General features: G+C 55.1%; 1 protein-coding gene across 1 annotated transcript in view; it reads left to right on the top strand.

Moving 5' to 3' along the window:
- The window catches only part of KCNK5 (potassium two pore domain channel subfamily K member 5), a 39,558-nt gene that overhangs the window by 13,275 nt on the left and 12,529 nt on the right, over positions 1-13,754 (top strand). The gene's annotated exons all lie outside the window — the stretch shown is intronic.

Below are 13,754 nucleotides of genomic sequence, written 5' to 3'. Positions count from 1 at the left end.
CCCCCCACTCCCCCTTTTCCCTGGTAACCACCGATCGGATCTCCTTGTCAATATGTTAACTTCCACCTATGAGTGGAGTCATATAGAGGGGAAGAGCTTTTTTTTAAAGATTTTATTTTTTCCTCTTTCTCCCCAAAGCCCCCCAGTACACAGTTGTGTATTTTTAGCTGTGGGTCCTTCTGGTTGTAGCTTTTGGGACCCCGCCTCAGCATGGCCTGATGAGAGGTGCCATGTCCGTGCCCAAGATCCAAACTGGCAAAACCCCTGGCCGCTGAAGCGGAGCATGTGAACTTAACCGCTCAGCCACAGGGTCGGCCAGGGAAGAGCTTTAATCTTGCCTTTCTCCTGGAGTGTAAGCGTCGCCTGGATACTGCCCGCATGGCCAGGGACAGTGAGGGGCTATTTTGCAGCATGCTGAGGACTTCAGAGCAGGCCCTTTATGGACTTGAATGTTTATTTTGGCTCAGGTGCCTCTGGTGTCTAGTGTAAGGTTCTTGTTCCTCCCATGCCTCCAGGTGCAGGATGGCACCTGTTCACAGTGCCTCTGGATGAGAAAGAACTGCAGCCCCATGCCTTCCCCATAGCTCCTGTTCAAATAAAACTCTCGCCTCCCGGGTCGTGGAATGCATCCTGACAGTGTTAGCTTTGGCAGGGTGCCCTTCCCTTCTCAGCATCCCGGCCCCCTCTGGAGCAGCGGGTGGAAGGGCTGCCTCTCGCCGAGGGATAAATGCTGAGTGGGCTCAGTGGAGCAGGCTGATGCAGTAGTGTCTTGTCAGCATCCCCCCGGGGAGCAGGAAAAGGGAGGGTGTCCTCACTTTTATCAGCTTTTCAGCATCCCACCTCCCGCATCCTCCAAACTTTAGCCACAGCCCTGAGATCTACTTGAGTGGCCCAGTGAGTTGGGGACTAGAAGACAGAGCTGGGTCCTGGGCCTGGTTCAGCTGACTTGCTGTGTGACCAAGCTATATCACTGCCCTTCTCTGAGCCAAGGACTTGCTCACCAAGGCCAATTAGACACTAACTGAGTGCCAGCTGAATGCCTAGGGCTGGTTTAAGGGTTGTGGGTATTGTAAGCATTAGACATATCCCTGCCTTTGAGGTTGGGGTGGGGCCATGCAACATCTATGAAGGATTATTAAGTAGGGGTGTGGCATGTTGTAGAGGCCTAGGGGGCTCCAAGGGAGAGAAGTTGCTGCAGGCTGGGCTGCCGGGGAAGGCCCCACTGACCCTGGGCCTGCGGGTTGCCTTTCTTTGAGCCCCATTGCTCTGGGCCACGCCCCGCCCCTCCGCCCCCATCAGAGCACATTGCACTGGGGCTTCTGCCTTGTCTGCACTCCTCCCCCCTCCCCACAAGGCCTTCAACCTGTGCCACGTTGGATTCCTGACCTAGCGCTCTGTGAGAGGGTAATTATTAATGAACCTCCTGAGCCATGAAGTTATGTGTCTCTCTCCTTTGACCTCTCTCCCCCCAGCCCCCAAACCCAGAGCCAGGTCCTTTGCCTTTCAATGGGCCCACCTCCAATCTGGAAACCTCCTGTTCCTAGCCCTCCCAGTGGGGGCCCTGCCTGGACAGATTCTGCCCCCACCCAGCAAGCCCTCTGGGACTGCCCCCAGGCCTCTGCCTCTTGGGTGCGCAGTGCCCTCCTCACTGGGGACACTCTGTTCCCTATTAGGACAGGTCGATAGGTTACCTGGAGAAGTACGTCAACATCTCCCTGGGTGTGCATCTGCCTAGACCCAGGGCAGGTTCCCCAGGGCCGGGGTAGGGCAACTTGGGAGTCAGAGGGTACTTCTGGGTCATGTTCTAGAAGGTTCCACCAAGCCTACTGGGGATTCAGATTTCACAGACCTTGGTTTTGGCACACCTTCTCTTTTCAGAATGCCCCGGGGCTGAGAGCTGCATGTGGTCCAACCCCTAGTCTCTACTTGTGCTGTGTTGGGGTCGTTGTGTACATATGTTAAAAGTTCTCCTTCCTGAGGCATTTCCCATCTGTGTACATGCTCCTCCACACCTCTGCCCTGCTGCTCTGCACACGCGGTTTAATCCTGGCCTGTTGATTGACTTGGTGGGCTCTGGCCGGTAGAGTGGGAGACCCTCAGACAGACTGCAACGGGGACACCTGGTGCACGAGCTGCCCTGGCCCTGGGGGTGGCATGGTTTCCTGGTGCTTCAATTTGGTGTTTCTCAAAGTGGGTCTGAGCCCTGAGCCAGACTCCAAGTGACACAAAAACAGGACTAGGGGAAGCAGAGAGACTCAAATTAACGTGCATTTTCTGTTAGCATTGAGTCATAGAAACTCCACGTAAAAACGAAAGGCAGGCGGTTCTGAGTGGGAGGCAGGATGGTTAATGTCTTTTTCTTTCTCTGCCTCCCCAGTTTTCTGAAATGCTGTTGTATTGCTTTTAAAAAAATGAAATCGAGGGGCTGGCCTAGCGGCATGGCAGTTAAGTTTGCATACTTTGGCAGCCCAGGTTTCACCACTTCAGATCCCAGGCGCGACCTACGCACTGCTTATCTAGCCATGCTGTGGTGGTGTCCCACATATAAAGTAGGGGAAGATGAGCACGGATGTTAGCTCAGGGCCAATCTTCCTCACCAAAAAGAGGAGGATTGGCAGCAGATGTTAGCTCAGGGCTAATCTTCCTCAAAAAAAAAAAAAAAGAAATTGAATTTTCTTAAATGGTAAGATGTAAGCATATATCATCAGCCACTTCTACACTGGCCATTTTTAATATACAAGGGACACAAAGCATAGATAAACATGGTTTTTACAGACCATACTCTGAAAACTGGTATCACTTCTGTAATTGCTAAACAGTGTGTTAGCTGCTGGAGCGCTGACTTCTGGGCAGTAGTGCTGTTGAACAATTTGAGGGGAAGGCTCTCAAAATCTGGGGAAACTAGGTGGGCCTTTGGTCTGCAGACCAAGAAGTTTGAGATTGGACACAGGAGCCGACCGTCCCCCGAGAAGAGTGTGGTTCCCTAGGAGAGGCCTGACAGAGCCAGGGGAGCCCCAGTGGTTGTACCCAGTGTTGGGGTCAGTGTCCCCTGTGAGGGAAGGCGTCCTCCAGAGGCCCAAGGACAAGTATTGTCTTGGCCTCTGCTTGCATCCACCTCTTCCAGGTCCTACAGGAGCCCAAGAAGATGTTGTCCTGCCTGTCAGATCGACAACACAAGCACAGGCAGGGTTTGGGACAGCCCAGGACCACGCGTGCAATTCAGAGTCAGAGTGTGCTGCAGACCACGGCCCAAGGCTTGGGTGAACCCCAGGGTCCAGGGAAAGGCAGACCCTGCCTAGGGGAGCATTTGGGTAGCATGTGCTGTTGTGTTTGACTCTGCATCTGTATAGTCATCACCACCCACACGTTGCTAATTAATTTTATTTTAACATGATAGTCCTAATTATTGTGGCTGTTTCGTTTTAAATTAAAATTAATAAAATTAAAGTTTAGTTCCTCAGTCACACTGGCCACATTTCAAGGGATCAGTAGCCACGTGGGACTGCTGAGATAGAGAACATTCCAACAGCACAGTTCTATTGGACTCTGGGGAGTGTTGATAGGAATCTGTTGAGGTTTTGATTGGCATGCCTGCTTCTCTCAGTGCCTAGTCAAATTCCATTCCTGCTCAAGGTGGGAAAGGGGAGAGCTGGCTCAGCAGCTTGGGAGTGGGGAGGATGATGCACCAAGAACCCGCAGGAAGGAGTTTTCCTGTTCCACCAGCCAGGAAACTTGCAGGCTCTTCTGAGGTGAGAACACCTACTGGTCTGATCTGAAGAAAGCGCGAGTCTTACAGAGGCCTGTGGATTGTCTTACCCTCTCAGTCCCATCAGACTCAGATGAGTGTGTATTTGGCGGGAGGGTGACTCCAGGTGTCCCAAACCCAGTGTCATCACTCAGCTTTGGCTCCCTTTGAGGTGGGACCAGGCTGTAGAAAGAGTCATTTTTCATGGATCTCCAACTTGTCGCTCAGAGTCTCCAGGTTCCTTCTAATTGCCTGCTCCAACCCCAGCCCCCAGCCCACCAGTCTGCAGTGAAGCATCAACACGTCCCCAGTCCTTGGAAATGCATCCCCAGTTCTAAGGAAAGCCTGTTCCTTAAGGTTCAGGGTCACTGGTCGGGTCAGTCTGCTGGCCACATGGGTACATCTCCCCTCTGGGATGAGAACTATGAACATATCATCCCACTACAAATCTAGAAAGAATGGAAAAAGGGGGTGACTGACGAAACTTGCAGGAGTTTTCCAGGTTGCTCCTAGGACACGTGATGGGGGTCCTGGGCCAGGGAAGGTGGAAGACCCGAGGCTAGGGGAGCGAGGAGGGGTGAACAGTTTTCAGAGCAGGAAGCATCTGACTGGGAGTCTGCTGTGATCTAGTTCATTCATGTATTTTGAGCTCCAGTCCCCCCATCTATGTTTGGGTTTCTTGTCCTGCTTCATGCCCCATTGCTTGGACTTGAAAGGGACTGTCCTGGCCTCGCCGTTGGTTTGCCCACTGCTTTCTTGTGCTGTCTTCTACTGTCATGTAACCCCCATCTGCCCGCCTGACTCTTGTTAGACTGTGATGTCCTCCTGGGCACAGCCTGTGTCTTGTACCTTCTTGTTTTGCCCACAGTGTCAGGGCATATGGCTGCCACTCAGCAAACACCTAATGAGTCAGTCAACCCAACTTTGAGCTGCATAGTACAAGGAAAAGGTGCCCATGACTCTGGTCCCATCTTTCCTTGGGTTAAATTGGGTTTGGTGGGTTGTGGTCTGGTACCCGGTGAGATGTGGCATTTGGAGCAGGCAGGCACAGCTGTGTTTTGCCCCTCCAAAGAAAGAAATGGTCCAGGGTCCCTGTGCGGGAGTGAGGATGGAGGGAACCCTTGTCCCCTCTTGCCCCTTTGTCCCCTGACTCTCCCTGGAAGGTGACACATGGGGAGAAGGCAGGCTCTGTCCTGGAAACCCACTGCAAGGTCACTGGCTTAGCCCTTAGCAGCCCTGGTCAGATGGCCATCTTCAGCAGACTTGAGGGTGATTGGACCTCCCTGGACAAGCCTGAGAAGTGGCCACTCCAGCTGCCGCTCAGTGTGTTGGTGGGAAACATTTCCCACAGGGGGACAGGATGCAGCCACTTGAGGAGCAGGTCTCACTCCCCTGCCTGACCCTTGGGTGACTTGGAAATCTGGTGGCATTTACTTTCCTGTCTTTGAGCCTCCCCTGGCCACACTCAGTGCACGAGGAGAGCTGAGAGGAAGCCTACCCCCAGCAACACCAGGTGCTAGAAACTAGAGTTTGTAGGTCAGGAGCATCTCTAGTTTTGCCTGTGCACCTGCTTCATGCTCTTCACATTCATGTCCATCGAGCCTTTGGACCCATAACCCTGAGAACTGAGGAGACAACGCCATGCAGGCTTGTGCATCGTGTTCCTCCGTTCTCCTGGGCAGATTGAGGGCCCCCAGAGCCTGGGTGGGCGTTCGGGGGTTAAGCAGGCTTTGAAAATGCTCTTGCTTAAAATCACAGCCCTTGAGAAGGAGAGAGAGTGTGTGTGTGTCAAAGGCATGGTCTTCTTTCTGCCTCCTGCATTTCGCAACACCGCTGTCTCAGAGTCAAGATTCTCCTCCTGTGCCATCAGGAGAATTTCCATTTCCTGTCGCCCAGCCTGTTTCTGGTCCTGTGCCCCAGGTTGGGGCGGGAGGTTTTTCCAAGCCCCACACTGCCCCTCACCTCAGCCTAGCCTCTGTGCTGGGAGGGCCAGCTGTACTTTTCCATACCTTCAGCACAACACAGCTCTGTGTTTCTTCACCCTGGTCACATCCACACACCAGTCGGCTGGGATGGGAGGTGGGTGGGAGAACCTCCCTGCAGGGTGGAAAAGGCAGAGGTGGCTATGCCTGGGCTGCCCCTCTACTTTTGTGACATACCTGAGTAGCAGTGGCAGGGATGGCATGTGGCTGGGGAGGGGTGCACCAGTTGCAGATGTCAGGTACCCGCTCCTTTCCTACACTCTTTGGGGATCCTGTTTGTATGCCATCCCTGTGACCCCCAAATGGGGGCCTTGGCGGGCCCGAGCCCCTGGTGCCACTGGTGTGGTGTGAGATCTGTGTCTGACACTTGGGGCTGAGGGAGTCTGCACTTCAGAGCAAAGCAGTGATTCTGAGGTGGTCGAGCCTTGTAGACTTGGCCCTCATCTCTGATTGTGACTCAGTCTTCTGATCTGGGATCTGGGGGCTGTCGAGGCAGAGGGCTCCCCCACCCTGCAAAGAGCACCATCCATCCCCAAATGCCTGTGCCAGTTTGCCGGTCGTTCTTGTACAATTTATTCCAGAGAAGATGCAGGCCAGCTGTTGTCCATCTCCAGCTGGAGCCTGAACCAAAGGAAATGGGCTTGGCCAGCAGCCGGGGGGGATTTAGGTTAGAGTCAGACAGTAAGGAAGAATTTTGTGGCAGGTGGTTGGCCCTCAGGAGGATCCCGCAGGGGGCTTCCTGGAGAGGGATGGGGGTGGGGTCACGCGTGGAGGCTGCAGGGCCAGGTCTGGGTGGGAAGGGGTGGTCGGTAATAAACGGGGAGGGAGGTTGCCTCATGGGAGCAGAGAAACTCGGCTGCCGACCCTGGTTAGTGCAGGATTCATCCCACTGCCCAGTACCCCTTTGGGCTTTCTTATTTTAATTAGTGAAGATGTTTACAGTTAGTTCAACCATCTGGTCATCTTAAACAAATTATAGCAAGTGGCTAGGCTTAATAATCTCTTATCATCAGAACCCCAGCCTTCAAGGATGGGCAGTTACTTATTACCTGGAGGAGCTGCCAGCAACAGGTGAAGGGAGTGGGGAGAAGAGGAAGCAGGTGGGGAGGCTGCTTTCTCCCCTGGGAGTGGGGAGAGTTTGCTGGTGGTCTGGGGCACTCTGCAGGGCAAGAGGTGGGGGGATGGCTGAAATTCTCCTTAAGGGTGTGGGTGTAACCTGGAGGGATGAATGTGGCAGGGCTGGGGTTTTGTCCCATGGAGCTAGGAGTCTGGGGGTGTCAGTGGGGGACAGTCTTGGCCTCAGATCTGCCGCAAGGAACAGAGCTGGCAGCCACCAGGGCTCAGAGAGCTTCGTGGAACAGGGCGTCGACCGTCCCACTGCTGGGGGAGCAATAAGCAAGGGCGTGCATGGAAAGACCTGCGGCCCTCAACCGTGACATCCCTCCTGGGCCCTCCCCCCTCCCACCCGCCCGCCTCCTTCCTCTGGAGTCCTCGTGGTTCCAAAGTCTGCAGGGCAGCTGACTCACTGGGCTAAGACCTGTGCGGGCTTTCGCCCTGCACACGGGTTGCAGGGGGTAGGGGGCGGTGAGGTAGGGAAAAGGCACCATCAACCTGGGCTGCCCACACCTGCCAGGGCTGCCCATCTCATCTAGTGGAGCCAGAACCCGCTTTAGCTACAACACTGGCACCCCCCTGTGCCCTGGGAGGAGTGATTATGAAAGGCATGCATCTTGGAGACTCAGTCATGCATCTGGCAAATACTGACTCTGCACGAGTGCCAGGTTCTGCTCTGGGAACAGGGGAGATGAAGTCTCTGCCTGCAGAGCTCAGAGTCTATCTGGGGGAGATAAACAGTAGGCCAGATAACAGATCCCCTGCAGACTGTCATGTGGCGATGAGTACTGTCCCATACCCTGATCTTCCAGACGGTGGTAGCCAGGAAGGAGGGCATTGCTGTCAACGGATAGCTCAGCTATCTCCTCAGCAATGGAGGCCCCAGGCAGCAGGCACAAACCCTCAGAATGGAAGTTGCCTCCCCAGCCCCCTCGTTCTTCCCATGTTCACTCTTCTGCCCAGAGCCCGTTACGGGAGCACACCCTGTATGCCAAGCACCGAGCCATGCATCATTTCACATAATCTGCACCGCAACCTGATGAAGCCTTGGTACCCCCACTTTCCAGGTATGGAAAGGTGAAAGGCCATGCCCCAGGTGACCAGGATTTGGACCCAGGTGTGTCTGCTCCAAGGCTGGGCCTTTCCCCCTCTGCCCCCATGGTGCTTGTGGAGGGTCCCAAACTTGATGTTTGTGATTTTGAAGTGGAGTAGCCATCCCACCGTGTGTCGTCCAGGCTAACGCACAGACCTGGGCTCCGGAGAAGGGGGCAGGGTGGCTGAGCTGATGATGCACCAGATTTCCTTCAGGTCATTGGCCCGGGATGGGGAGATGGACTCAGCAGTCCCCGTGACCTCCTTTGTGCCCTCTTTAAGGGCTGTTTTTAGAAACTTTGAGTGGCTGGTGACTTCCGTGTTTGCTCCTTCCACCCCACTGTGAAGTTGGGCTAACCCTAAGGCATCTCCAGGGGCTGGGGGCGGGGAACATAAGCACACACTCATCTTAAATATCAAGATTAGATTGGTGGGTGTGACTGCACAACCCTTTTATAGTTCTGTGTCACCTGTCACCTGTATCTACCTGTCTCCTGTCACCTTCCCTGCTCCAATTTGGTTGGCATTTCTTAGTCCCATCCTAGGATGGGGTTGGATGGTCTGGCTTTTTGGTGGAAGGGCCCTCAGCTGAGACTCAGGGGCCTTCTGGCTGGTTCTTCTCTGTGCTTTGTCATCAGCTTGCTGTGTGACTTCTACCATGTCACATGCCCTCTCTGATTGGTTTCCTCAGCTACAAAATGGGAATAGCAATATCCATTTTGCCTGTCTTCCCTACAGGGTCATGAGTCTCAAATGAGATTAGGAACAGAGGAGCGCTAGGTATGAGAGGTACCTGATGAATGTGGGGTTCTGGCAGGGAGGAGGGAGATGCCGACTCAGTGCTCTCCTTAGCCTTGTTACAGAGGAGTTGAATGGGGCCCAGAGAGGTTTGCCTGGAAAGGACAACAAGCCAGAAGCCAAATCTTATGCAGGGACCTCTCTGTCCTTAGTGACTCCCACCCCTGTGGGGAAGGAGAGAGGCTGTTCTGCCTGCTTGGCATGTTTGAGGGGTCCTGGCTGAACAATTTCCTGTCCTCAAGTCTTTGACCCACTAGTTGGGAGACATCTCTTGGCATCAGTCAAAGCAGAAAGATGTCAGACACTCCCAGGATCTGGATTCTGGAGGCTGATCCAGGCCCCAGGCCAACGTCCCAGGTAGGAAAGAGATACCAGCACAGGACTGGGGGGTAGGGAAGCTACAGGTGGATGAAGGATTGTCCCTCTTGTCATTTAAACCTCACCGGACATCCCACCTGCCCTGAGTCCTTCAGAAGATGAGGCAGGGGGTGGATTTTGAGAACATGGCTCCAGAGGGTCATCTGGTGTGTGTGTTTGGATGGGAGGGAGTTCTGTCCTATTCCCCGGGGCCAGCTCTCAGGCAGCATTGCTTTGGGCCTGGAACTGGGCCGGAGAGATCCTGTGTGTCTGCACGAACAGGGATTTCCAGTCTCACTCATCAGCTCAGCCTTCCAGGTGGCTGAGAACGCCTGCTGACATCCCATCCTGAGCTCAGACCCCGCCGGCCCTTCGCTGTTTGCTTAGCCAAGCCTGCAGCCCTCCCAGGTCAGCCAGTCCCTGCAGAGCTCTGCCCTGGACTCGGCTCTCACGGGAGGGGCCATCCCAGCTGAGAACAATGGAGACACAGGGTCACCTGCCTTGTTTTCATTGTCCCTCCTGAGGGAGGACAGGGCTCCCGAGCCTGAGAAAGTCGGAAACCCGGAGGTTACTGCTGAAAACGTGCTTACCTCTGGCACGGGCTTCCCCGCCTTGAGCGTGAGACCCAGCAGTGCATCTGGGCTCTGTCGAGGCTGCTGAGAGATGGCTGTGGAGGGCACACGAGGGGAAGCCCAAAGGGAGGACCGTCAGACCTCCTGGCATGCCTGTTGATTCCAGGGGCGGGGCAGACTCGGACCTTTCCCCTAACAAGGATGGTTTGGGTCTAGGGCAGTGGTTCTGAAATTAGCTCTATATAACATTAGAGGCACCTGAGGCAGCTTCCAAGCATTCTAGTTCCCTATCCATGGCCCAAACCATTTCTGTCTGAATCTCTGGGGGTAGGACCAGGCATGAGTATTTTCCCAAGCTCCCCCAGGTGGTGTCTTACGTGCAGTCCAGGTGAAGAAGCAGTAGTATAGTGACTGCTAGAGTGCAGTGAGGGTGGGCGTGCTGTATCACATTCCCCTTGCCCAGTACGATTGCCTGGGTTTACTGTAGGCGTGACTGACACTGGCGGATGGCATTTTGTACATAGCCCCACCCGAGACACAGGGGTGGCGGGGGCGGGGGGGGGGCTGGGGTGGTGACATCATGCTGTGGCTGGCTGCTTCCTCCCTGGCCTGGGGGCAGGCAGCTCGGGCCAGCCCTAGGCACATTACTTCAAGGACCAAGGAGGAGAGTGTGCAGTGAGGCGCCTTCTCCATCCTGCAGTGGGATCTGGGGAAGCAAGGAAGGAGGTGTGATCGAGGAGTAGGGCCAGCTCCCAACAGGGTCAGCCTGGCTTGCTGGGGGCTTGGGAAGAGCTGGAGCTGGTGGCCAGTAAGCTGAGTCCTGAGAACAAAAACATATTTTCTCAAATGTGCTGTGTGGATTGGGGGCTTGGAAGATGCTGGGCCCAGAAGACCTGGTTCTGGCCAGAGAACATGTGAACTGTAGAGAGGCATCACCTGCCCAGGCAGGGGGACCCTGGTGGTCATAGGCCCACCTCCTCATTTTACAGAGAAGGAAGTGGGCAGAGGTCAGGGGTCCCTGGAGAACCTCAACATGTGACAGGCAGAGCTGAGCTGAACCCGGGTCTTCAGACCCTCTGTTGACATCCTAGCACACCAACCACGTTTCCAACAACTTGACGTTCCGTCTGTCTTCCAAAAACATTATAAATGTTCCATGTAGGTATTGGCGCAACTCTGGAATGCAGATAAAAAAGAAGTTAAAGTTCATTTTGCAACCACCCAGGTCTGGTCTTAACTGAGACTTGGTGTGGCTCTGTCCCCTCAGGTCCCTGCACCTGCCCCACAGCGTCCTGGAGAGACAGGGCCCGGGCAAGCTGGGCCTGTAGCTGGCACAGGTATCAGGGTGTCACCGCTGGGCCCTTGCCAATACCCTGCTCATAAACCGCGCCTGCCCCCAAGCCGCACCCTGGTCACCTGGGCTGAGGCAAGAGGGTGGGGAGAATACCGAGGATTCCTTCTGCCTGCCCTCACGTCCTCCCTCCTGGGTCAGGGAGATAGGAGGCCTGAGCCCAGCGCCCACACCCCTCCCGCTCCACTAAGGCAGGGAGCCGCTACGCGTCCGAATCACCTGGGGGGCTTGCCAGTCGCCCAGGCCCGGGTCAACCACACAGACAGGAGACGTGTGCGTGGGACCCAGACGTAGTGTTTGTGTAAACTTCCAGGTGGATCCATTGGGCAGCCTGGACTAAGAGCCACTGCGTCTGTGGCTGTGTAGTATCTAAGGTCCCTGATCCTCGGTTTCCTTGTCTGAAAACACTCCCAACACCCCTCCCCCACCCCCAATTCGCCTTAAGGGAAGTTTGAGAAGTTGAGTCAGTCTGAAAGATGGAGAGTGAGACGGATGAGGATAATTGAGGACTTGGCTAATAGAACCTTCAATTCTCTAATTTGTCTTGGGACTAAGGGAGTTAACAGGGCTCACCTTATCTCCAAGGTACTTTTGATCTGCCAGCAGTCCCCAAAAGGACGATCAGGGGGAGGACTAGCTGAGCAGCTAGACAGACAATCTATATACACCAGCCCCGTCCCACCCTACTCCCCCTTCTCTCACTGAGGCAGGGAGTTGGGGGGGTCCCAATGCGTAGGACCTGGGGTCCTACCCCCACCACCTTTTATCTGTTCATAAGTTCGTGATATTAAAGAATTTAAAAACCATTGTTCTAAACAAGCCCAAACTGCATTTCTTTGCCTGAAAAGTGCCCATGACGGGTTTCCTCATCTCCGTTTCTGTCTGTCCTGTTCAGAAGTGCCCCGACCCCCTGGGACCTTGACCCCACCCTCGGCCCCCTGCCCTGAGGGAGTTCTTTGTTAGAGACTAGGTGGACATGTGGACAGACATGGACACACAGGGAGAGCCCAACACAGAGACTGGGGAGTGGGCATTGGCTGTGTTGTGAAGCTGGGGGCAGCCGGGCGGGAGTGGGGCCCAGGGTTCAGAGAAGCCGCCACGGCCCCGGCCTGAGCTCCACCTGACGGGGCAGGAGGGGGACCAGTATGTGGCACTGTCCTCTGCAGGCTGCCTACCTTGCTTGGCTGTGTGGGAAACTGGCCAGGGTGGCTGGGTGGCAGAGATCAGGAGAGATGGGCCGTCTGAGGGATGGGGGCGGGATATCTGGGGTGTGCCTCTGTTTCCCCTGCCCTCTGCTGCCTTCGAGGAGACCTTTAGCGCACACACCCTGCCTCCCAAGTCCCCCGCTCCAGCTGTCCGGTGGCCCGGGGACCCCTGCTGAGCCTCAGTTCTCCTGTGCCCCCTGTGAATTTTTCTGGTCCCTGAGGACATTGGAGAAGTCACCGAGGAAGCACATTGATCAGACTGAGAAGATCGTTTTCACTATTCAGACAGGGAGATTGGGGCGAGGTGGCAGGTGTGAGGAAGCTTGGGGACAGGGCAGGGAGGTAAACCCCTTGCCCTTTGATTCAGCTTTGGGGGTAAGTGGTCTTCCCCCGGGGTTCTCAAGTCCCCACAGCGGCTGGTTTCCTGACACACGTGCCAGTCATAACACCGATTGCAAATACGTTGATTCATTGCTTATGGAGGTCTAGGCACTTTTCATGTGTTCAGATAGGTGTTAGTGTTGGCACTTGGAGAAACTGAGGCTGATGAGCTAAGTTATTCACCCAGAGACTTGGTGCTAGCAATTGAGAGAGCCCCCCTAGATTCAGACCCAGGTCAGTGTCACATTTCCTTGAGCCTCCGCGTGGGAGAGGGGTCGGGGCTGCGCTCCAGAGAGCCCTGCCTCTCCCTAGATGAAGAGCTCAGCCTGAGCCCAGAGGGGCTTGTAAGGATTCAGTGAGGAAAGTGCCAGGCTTGTGGTAGTAAATGTTTCCACCAGTGTTGACTTGTATATTCCTTTTCCTGCTCTCTGCGCATCCACTGTCCCCTGGGAGAGTTTCCGGAGGGGCCAGGCCTCCCGTTTCTTCAGGAAGGACAGTCCCTCCAGTCACCCCAGGGACTCTCCCACCCGCACTGCCACTCACTCTGCTGTCTGGATGAGGGGGCTTTCGTCTGCCTCCCTCACCCCGCCCCCAGCACCTTCAGCCCCTTGCCCTCTCTGTTCTCGCGGTCTGGTGACTACCACCCTCCACATGCCAGTTGAATGCTGGTGGTTTAGGCAGCCGGGCATTGATCCCCTGACCCCGCCAACCCCTCCTCTTGGTGGGATCTGACTCCGCCTCCCACCCTCTTGCTGGATCAAGGCCTTCCACCTTGTTACTGATGAATTTAGTTAAAACCCTCCTGCAGAATGCTGCTGGGAAGGTGTTGAGGGAAGGACATTAGAGGATGAGTTAGTAGAAGCCAGAGAGTGTATCCTCATTCATTCACGTTCATTTGCTTTTAACAGTATTTGTTGTGCACCTGCTGTGTGCCAGGCAGTGCTCTGGGCTCTGGGGATACAGATGAAAGTCCCTGCCCTCTCAGAGCGGACCTTCAGGGGGAGTCTCTGCGTTCCTGCAGAAATTTCCCTTGCAGTTTCCTGGGAAGCTGTGTTCCTGAGGCCTGGCTTCATTCCGTGTGGCTAAGAAACCCGCCCTGCATCCCCTCTTCTCCGGCTGTAGGTAGCACAGAGATTAAGAGCCAGGCTGCTGGGTTCA

Source organism: Equus caballus, chromosome 20, assembly GCF_041296265.1.
Source record: "Equus caballus isolate H_3958 breed thoroughbred chromosome 20, TB-T2T, whole genome shotgun sequence".
Classification (NCBI taxonomy): domain Eukaryota; kingdom Metazoa; phylum Chordata; class Mammalia; order Perissodactyla; family Equidae; genus Equus; species Equus caballus.
Note: the sequence above shows the minus strand (reverse complement) of the source record. Positions and strands in the feature narration are given on the sequence as shown.